At 36.9% G+C, this 9,997-nt stretch overlaps 1 pseudogene; it reads left to right on the top strand.

The window, feature by feature from the left end:
* Positions 1-3,608: 3,608 nt before the first annotated feature.
* Positions 3,609-8,893, top strand: LOC102834021 (annotated as a pseudogene).
* Positions 8,894-9,997: the final 1,104 nt, after the last annotated feature.

Genomic DNA, 9,997 nt, shown 5'->3' with positions numbered 1-9,997 from the left:
AAAAAAAAAAAACAGGGAATAGCAGCAAATGCTGTTGAATGATGATGCATGGAGGGGATTGTAATCATTGCAATGAAATGAAATATGATAATATGAATGTAAAGTTAATGTCATCCCATGTAAACTATCACTCAATTCACAATAAAAAGTTTTTTTAAAAGAGAGCATCTACCCATCCATTCATTCATTAAAGACTATTTATTGTCTCAGATGGGAAAGATACTATTCTAGGTGCTAAGGATGTATTAGTTGCCAAAACAAATAAGAAAGCAAAAAATATTATTCTCATAAAAAATGAAAATGATACCTTGAATGCAGCACTGATATTCCTCTACTTTTAGTATTCAATGGATATTGTGTGCAAATATATGACTCTATTTAAGAAGTGCTTCTTTGAAGAGGGATTCTTGGAACAGTGTTAAAGTCCTTTCTGCATAATACCACTTCAGAGGGTGGAACTGTATTTGGTGTTCTCATTTACCTTCTCATATATCCTAAATTGATTTCTTTTTGAGCATCATAGATCTTTCACTTCATTAGTTACTACCCTTTTAAGTCCACATCCTAGATCTAGAAATGAAGTCCAGAGAATGCTGAAAGATTGGGAATCATTAAAAAAAAAAAAAAAAATCAATATCTGGAAGTTTAAGAAAGCTGAAGAAATGAGCTAGGAATGAGTGTGTAAGAAAAAGGTCAATGTGTTGCATGAAAAAATTTAATAAGGGAGTTAAATATTTGTTTTCTATGGAGAAATTCATACTATAAATTCACTTTTAGGGCATAGTCTTGTTTTGGACAATTCAGAGAAATAGAATGTCAAAAGAATTGAAGTGGGAAATTCAAGGAACTTTAAAGCTAAGGTGTCTAGGTGAGTATCACCCTAGGCAGAAGTAGCAAATGTTGGCATTGGTATAGACAAAACTGTGACATTCGTTGGCAATGCTTTGAATAAATGGAGGAAAACATTAGCAGATGATGAGCAGAGAGGGTACATACACGTATAGATGACACAACCATAAAGTACATAGGTTTTATCGCTTGACTTTGAAAAAAAAATAATGGGTTGGAAAGGCATTAGGGGAATAGAAGAATGTTCACCACAGGAGATGCATTTCATAATTACTGGGGTTTGGGAGAACAAGCAATCTAAAGACTTTAGAGAACAAGGTGACTCTAGGGTTGGGATTATGACTTGATTAAGAAAATAAACTAAAACAAGTAATCAATGAGATAAAAAAGGTACAATGGTGGCTCAACTGGCTCCCACCATTACCCCTCAATGGTGGTGGTGGTAGTATGCCCTGGAGTCGGTTCCGACTCATAGCAACCCTACTTAGGGTTTCCAAGGCTGTAAATCTTTATGGGAGCAGAAAGCCTCATCTTTCTCCCGTGGAATAGCTGGTAGTTTTGAACTGCTGACTTTGAGGTTAGCAGGCCGACTTAAAACCATTAAGCTACCAGAGCTCCTTCACCCCTCAATAGTCAAGGAGTAATATTCAGCATGTTATCCTAGCCCTTGGCTTATAGGAAGGGTGGCAGGATCGGGAGAGGTTCCTTAAAAGATACAATTATATATGGTTAAGGAGCATATATAATGTTACTTCTAAACTTGCCCTGCTTTCCCAATCTGAATTGCTTTCTGGGAGTGATGCCCTTAAAAAATTATTGGTGTTGAATAATTTGTTTATAATAATATTCCAAGTGGTCTAATAGAAAGTGATGTGAAGGAGATGATGGATAACAGATGGCAACGTGAGCACAGATGAATGATGGTAAAGAAATACAGTGTGAAAAGATTGACAGGTCTCATTGGATTCAGAGTTAACTATGGTGGCAGTTTCAAATATTCAGTTTCACAGTACATTATCATTTTGATGACTAAACAAAACCATTGCAGTGAAGTTTTTTATGAGAATGGTTAGAAATTAATAGAGAATGTTTATATGCCAGGTTTGAAAATCTTCCAAAGTCAAGTAGAATGCCTTTTGCTTTATCCATTTTCACCACCTTTCCCACTCCAAGTATATTGACTTTTCTGGATAGTGAAGACAAAGGATCAGAGCTCAAATATAGACAGGTAATTTCCTCTTACTATTGGAGCTAGGATTCAAGAGAAACAAGTGAGTCTATGAAATTATGTGAGTTTTTGTTCTAGTTTATTTTTTATTTCCTGGTACTTGCTTGGATTGGATTTTGTAGCTGCAATTACACACTGTTAATAATTTGCCAGTAATTCAACATTGATACTTACTTATAAATGGTTCCTAAGCTATCTAGGATATTTAACAAAAATAATCAACGGAGAAGTAACTACCAACCATTTGAGGTCAAAAGGCAGCATTTACCCAAGAACAAAGTTCAGAAGAGTTAGGAAACAATGAGGAATGGAACCAGAAACATACGGAGAAAGTGGGATTAATGATGCTACATTGTGGGGATTGCAACCAATGTTATGTATATGAATTGTTGAATGGAAAAGTGATCTGTTATGTTAACCTTCACTCAATTCATAATAAAAAAGTTAAAAAACAAAGTAAAATCAATAAAAAGCATCCCATATTGACTTAACATGAGTTCTGGTGTGGTGCTGTGGGCTAATGTGTCATAGACTGCAAAGTCATTTGAACTGCAAGATTGGTGGTTCAAGCTCACCAGCTGCTCCTTGGAAACCCTATATAGGGTCACTATGGGTCGGAATCGACTCAATGGCACTTAACAACAACAACATTGACTTTACCATAGAAGTGAAAACAGTGACTTTTCTTATTCAAACAGTTACTCTTTCCACCCATTTCTATCTTCTTAAACTCACAATTATCTCCAAAAGCACTGAAAAAACTCAGTTTCTGCTTAGAGCTATATGTTTAACTTCCCATATTATCCTGGATTTTATTTGTATAACACTGGCCAGATTCCTTTAATCTTGAACATAACTGTTGTTAAGTGCCATCGAGTAGGTTCTGATTTATAACGACCCTGTACAAGGTTTCTGAAGAGCGACTGGTGGGTTTGAACTGCTGACCTTGAAGTTCAAACCAACTTTATGCTCCAGTGTTTATCCTACAGTACCACACATAATTGAATAATAAAAATGTATAGAGTGCTACCTTGCTTCCAATCTTCTCTCCCTTATCTCAGTTGCTTTCTACCGTAATTTAAAAAACAAGACAAAAAAAAAAAATGACAAAAACCAGTCAAACTGACTATCGGACTCTATGTTTTGTTTCAAGATTATAAAGTCTTTTTTTTTCATTTTTCTTTTAGACATATTTACACATTTTACCATATTTATCACTGCCTCAAATTCAATTTTTCAATATTTCCCCCAGATACTTCAAACTCACTATGCATTTAAGTGAATTAATTTAAGTGTATGCAAATAATGACAATATGTTTCTTGGAAACAAGCTATTTTGTTGCAACATGATTATGCATTGTAATGTTTTGGTGCTTGGGTGTCAAATTTACAAGAGCTTGAATCCTAGACTCAGTACTTACCCAGGTAAAAAGACTTTGAGAATTTAGTATTTTATCTGTAAATTGATACTAATACTACCTTTTTCAGGTAAACTGTATAGATTTGAGAGGAAAGCATCTAACAGAATACAATGTATGTTAACGAGCAATTGTATTACCTTGATAATCCTTTCAACTGGGAAGAATTATACTGGTAATTCATTCAACTTTCTTCATTGGAACTACTTTGCTCATTTTAAATTGTGTATATTTGTGGTGCAGTGGGATAATGCAAAGCCAGTTTGAACCATAAGGTTGACAGTTCAAGCTCACCAGCCTCTTCTTTGAAACTCTATATAAGGTTGCTAAGGGTTGGAACTGACTTGATGGCCCCTAACAACAACAACAACATATTTGTTCTACATCAACAACAAGAAGTAGAATACTGTCTTGGTCAAGATTATTTAGAGAAGTACAACCTGTGACACACATATATATTGTTAAGTTGCAATAGGGTTGGTTCTGACTCATAAAGACACTGTATAGAGTTTCCAAGGAAGAGCTGGTGGGTTTGAACTTCTGAACTTGTGGTTTGCAGTCCAGGTCTGATATTCTACATCGCCACACCAGGAGTCTGCCTTCATGATTGTGTGAGCTATTTCTTTGAAATAAATCTCTCTATACATATTTGTAAAGAGATTTGTTTCAAATAAATAGTTCACACTCTGGTGAGGGCTGGCAAGTCCCAAATCTGTGGTTAAGGATGTAGACTGAAGACCTCTTCTAGCACATGAGGTTAGGTGGCTTGAAAACGAGACGTACTTAACAAGAAATCAGAAACTATGATTTCAAGTGATTGACTATTCAGACAAGATCACAGAATAGAAAATGATTGTAAATATTTGTCAAACAACTGAGAATCATAGCTTAGCCACATCACATCAAATTGACCATCACAAATGCCTTCTGTTTTTCCTTCATTATCTACAGCTAAGTCATTTATGAAGACTAGCTATGTTGCCAAACAAAATTAAAGTATTTTGCTGTTGTTGTTAAGTGCCAACAAGTCAATTCTGACCCATAGCCACCCTGTATAGGGTTTCTGAGGAGCACCTGGTGAGCTTGAACCACTGATCTTGCAGTTCAAATGACTATGCACATTAACCCACAGTGCCACACCAAGACTCCTTAGATTTCCTGAATTCATCCATTAGCATCACTTTAACACATTTGATCAATCCATCCTAAAAAAGTCAAACCATTAAGAAGCCAATAGAACACAGTTCATTCTGACACACATGAGGTCACCATTAGTCAGCTTTGACTCAACAGCAGCTCATTAATTTTACTGGAAATTTCTTAGTTTCCTTTGTTGAACTGTCTTCATCTATCTGACAACGGAGTATTTGTGCTTCCTAGAATTTAGTCTTCCTACATAAAGCTAGCTCTTGTACTCTCTTTAACAAATGTGTCCTTACTTCTCCTATATTTCTTCCATCAATCAACAGCACTTCCCACAAAATAAAATTTGTATTTTAAAGTCAATCTACAACATTTTCATTTGCAAGAATAAGGCATTTCAAAACTAAATTATTCAAACCAAACTCTTCTCCTCTTTTTTGTTATATTTCTATAACTTATTCTTCAGAAGATCACAAGATCATTTTGTAAAAGGCAATTTAATTCTGTCAGTTGCTAATGCCTAAAACCTTAGACCACCTGAGTTATTTTTATATTACACAACAAAATGATCAGCAAATGTGCTTGAATTTTCTGAGCTATGTCCAGAACCCAATTATTATTACTTTCTAGGAACATTCCTTCATTTCTAGTGCAAGCTGCAATCTACTCTTTCCTGTACCCTAGCTTCCTTCTTTCTTCCTGCTTCCATACCTACTCTTTTTAAGGTTATTCTATACTCTAGCTAAAATGAGTCTTTATAGCCACAGTCCAGACCATGTCATCCTTCTACACAAAACTTTCTCTTTATATTTATTGTAATATCCACAATCTCACCATGCTAAGACCTATATCTGCATGTACCAATCACTTCTTATCATCTCTTGTTCTCCCATTTGCTCCTTTCCACTCCTTGAGCAAAGATATTGGTTTGAAGACTAATTTTTAATAGCTTCATAAGCATGCAAAAGTTGGACAGTGAATAAAGGAAGAATGTAGAAGAATTGGTGCATTTGAGCTATGGTGTTGGAGAATATTGAAAGTACCATGGGCTGCCAAAAGAACAAACAGATCTGTGTTGGAAGAAGTATATCCAGGATGCTCCTTGGAAGCTAGGATGGCCAGACTTTGTCCCTCATACTTTGCACATATTATCAGGAGGGACCAATCCCTAGAGAAGGATATCATGTTTGTTATAGTTGAGAGTCTGAGAAAAAGAGGAAGACCCACATAGAGATGGATCAGCACAGCAGTAGCAGCAATGGGTTCAGGCACAACAATGATTGTGAGGTTGACCCAGGACCGGGCAGTGTTTCATTCTATTTTGCATAGGGTCGTTATGTGTTGGTACCAACTTGATGGCATCTAAAAACAACAACTCTTTAATATTCTTGCAATCCTACTTCCAAATGCTGAACTTGCTTTTCCCTCTATCTGGAATATTTTTTTAAAAAACGGAATCTTTATATTATAAACATTATTTAAAAAAATTTCAACTAACCACCAATCAAATATGATTTATGCCTAGAAGTATTTCTAAGGATAGGTTAAATTCATTATGATAACAAGATATATGCAAATTAAGTTTCAACGTCACATTAAACAAACGCATCCTTAAATTTTGAAGGCATGTTAAAGTCATGTGATCTAAACAAGAAATGAAAACAAGGAGTATCCAAATTGATAAGATAGATGAAATGATCCTATAGAAAATAACAAAAATTCCACAAGACAGTTATTGGGACTACTAGAAGATTTCAATGAAGTAGCAGTGTTCAATATTAATATAATAACAATAAGAACTCCAAAAAAAGCAAATCAGGAAAACAATATCATTTATAATAGCCCCCCAAAAGGATGAAATATTTAGGAATAAATCTAATCAGGGACATAAACAATTTACATAAGGAGTGACAGAGACTAGAAGAACCCCAGAGAATTTTGCCCCAAAATACTCTTTTAATCTGATACTGAAGCATAAGAATACTGTAGAATCACTAGCTAAATTTCACTAAAAGTGTACATGCTTTGTGAATGAGATTTTAAATGTGTCTTTTGAAGCATTTTATTGAATTGAGCAATTATCTAGTGAAAGACACTTAACAATATTAAAGATGTTAGATGCAAAAAAATGTGCATCTAAAAATATGCATACAGGAGTGTACATACATAGTACACAATCAACTACTTGTCTTCCATTCACAGCTGCATATCATTGTGAAGTTTCTGTTTTCAGATATGACAAACCCTAATTTTAATTCATTGAATGAAGCAAAGTTAGGACCAAACCTTCAATTTGCTGCGTCACAAAATGTTAAAAGAGGACTTTAAAAAATTTTAGAGGTATATTCAGTCATGCTGTACTAGAATAGAATAATACTAACACTAGCAAGGAAATAAGAGATTGTGTACAATTTGTTATTGTAAAGTGCTGTCGAGTTGTTTCCAACTCATAGTGACCCTACAAAGAAACACTGCCCAGTCCTGTGCCATTTTCAAAATTGTTATGTTTGAGCCCATTGTTGCTATTACTCTGCTAGCCTATTTCCTTGGGTATCTTACTCTTTTTCACTGACCATTTACTTCATCAGGCATGATTTTTTTCTCCAAGGACCAGTCCATTCTGATAACATATCCTGAGTTACGAGAAACCAAATCTCACCATCCTAAATTCTAATGAACATTCTGGTTATACTTCTTCTAAGACAGATTAGTTTATTCTTCTTCCAAGACAGATTTGTTTATTACATGGTACTTTTAGTATTCTTCTCTAGTACCACCATATTTCATATGCATAAATTCTTCTCTTGTCTTCCTTAGTCATTGTCCAATCGCCCCTTGTGTATGAGGAAAATACTATGGCTTGGGCTAGGCACACCTTAGTCCTCAAAGAGACATCTTTGTTCTTCAACACTTTAAAGAGGTATTTTGCAGAAGATTTGCCTAATGCAAATTGTCATTTAAATATCTATCATTTCTTTGTTTATTATGATGGTATTTATTGGTCCAGTTGTGATGATTTTGTTTTCATGACATTGATGAACAATTAATAGTAAAATAAAAAGCGAGGATATAGTTTATTTCACATTTAAAACATCTTTTTGATTTCTACAATCATATAAGAAATTATTAGTGGATGCTTACATAATTTTAAAATTAAAACATAAAAATATACAGATATAGAGGCGGCAGAACCGAGCAGACGAGTGTGCGACCACTGCATAGTTAACCCACTAGCAGGCCCGCAAGTCCACTCGCTAGTCCTCCCACCAGGCCCGCCAGCCAACTCTGAGCTCTTGAGAGGCTGGCATGCAGACTGGCAGGACAGCCCAGCCCTATGCCCCATGAAGGAACTCCAAAAATTTCTGCCACAGTCCAGGGCCTGCACATTCTCCTGACCTACAGAGGCATCCGACGGCCCTGTCTTTTCACTGCTCACTGGTAGATTTCCAGGTTGAAAAGAAGATAGGACTAGGGAAGTTCAGTGAGGTGTACAAAGTTCAGTGAGGTGTACAGGAAGACGGTGTCACTGAAGAAGGTTCAGATATTTAAGATGATGGACGCCAAGGCAAGGCAGAACTGCGTCAAGGAGATCAGCCTCCTGAAGCAACTGAACCATCCGAACATCAAGTATCTGGACTCATTTATCTAGGACAATGAGCTGAACATAGTGCTGGAGCTGGCTGATGTGGGCGACCTCTAACAGATGATTAAGTACTTTACGAAGCAGAAGTGACTCTTCCCGGAAAGGACGTTGTGGAAGTATTTTGTGCGGCTGTGTAGCGCTGTGGAACACATGCACTCATGCTTGTTCAAACACCAAGACATCAAGCTGGCCAATGTGTTCACCACAGCCACAGGCTTTGTGAAGCTCAGTGACATTGACTTTGGCCTGGGCCGCTTTTTCAGCTCCGAGACCACAACGGCCCACTTCCTAGTTGGGACAACGTACTACATGTTGCCAGAGAGGATCCACGAGAATGGCTACAATTTCAAGTCTGACATCTGGTCTCTGGGCTGTTTGCTGTATGAGATGGCAGCTCTTCAGATCCCCTTCTATGAAGTTAAAATGAATTTTTTATCCCTCTGCCAGAAGATGAAACAATGTGACTACACACCTCTCCCTGGAGAACATTACTCTGAGAAGCTCAGAGAACTGGACAGCATGTGCACCTACCCTGACCCCAACCAAAGTCCTGACATTGGATACGTGCACCAGATTGCCAAAGAGAAGCACATATGGACTTCAAGCACCTGAACTTGGATGCACCACTTTGCCTTACTTGAGTCTTCCTTTCCTGAAGTGGCCACCTGGTAGCCTAGAAGGAGACAAGAGAGTTCAGCAGGTTCCCCAAAAGAGGCCAGGTTTTACAGTAAAGATGCCCTGGGGCGGGCACTGGTCACCTGTTACTTAAGGTCAAATTTAAGTTCTCTGTTGTGTACAATCTAGGCTGGGTTCTTAGCAAGCAGGGGTTGGCTCAACAAGCTCCAAAATGCCCCTTGTATCTGCATTGGTAATGTGAATCCTTCAGAGACACTCATTGTGTATACTAGCAGAATTGTAGGATAGTAATTTGTATGACCATTGGAAAGTGGTTTAACAAGTTCAGTTTAGTTTTTAGTATCTATCCCAACAATCAACCTATGTGCTTCATTTAGTCTGTTGTAAAAGGATAAAGCTGGACAGTGAATAAGGAAGACCGTAAAAGAATTGATACTTTTGAGTTATAGTGTTGGAGGAGAATATTGAAAGTGCCATGGGCTGCTGAAAGAACTAATAGATTCATTTTGGAAGAACTGAAGCCAGAGTGCTCCGGGGAGGCCAAGATTGCCAAACTGTGAGGATTAGTTTATATAAGTGAATTCAAGCTCCGAAGGAAAAAGTTTGAATTTTGCTTCTATACTCAAATTAATCCAATAGTGTAAGGTGAAGTCCAGCCCTCCAGACCAAGGTACACATGGCCACTTGCTGTTGGTGTCAGGTGTTTCAGATTTACCTGGCTGACTGAGAGCTCACTGACCAGGCCTCTGTGGGAATAAAGGACTTGGGACTAGGGCACTGCACTGCTTCCCTGTGTGAACTCCATTTTGTTGTTAACACTGTAGGTTTTGAGAGATATTCTTCAGATATAACCTGTGCTTTGTATTTTCTCCATGTTTGAAATAAAATGGGCTAAGAAGGGTTAAATATATATATATATATATATAAACAACCTGCGATATGCTGATGATACAACCTTGCTTGCTGAAAGTGAAGAGGACGTGAAACATATACTTATGAAGATCACAGAGTACAGCCTTCGATATGGATTATGTCTCAATGTTAAGAAAACAAAAATCCTCAACACTGGACCAATAAACA

This window comes from Chrysochloris asiatica, unplaced genomic scaffold (assembly GCF_000296735.1).
Source record: "Chrysochloris asiatica unplaced genomic scaffold, ChrAsi1.0 scaffold00044, whole genome shotgun sequence".
Lineage (NCBI taxonomy): Eukaryota > Metazoa > Chordata > Mammalia > Afrosoricida > Chrysochloridae > Chrysochloris > Chrysochloris asiatica.
Note: the sequence above shows the minus strand (reverse complement) of the source record. Positions and strands in the feature narration are given on the sequence as shown.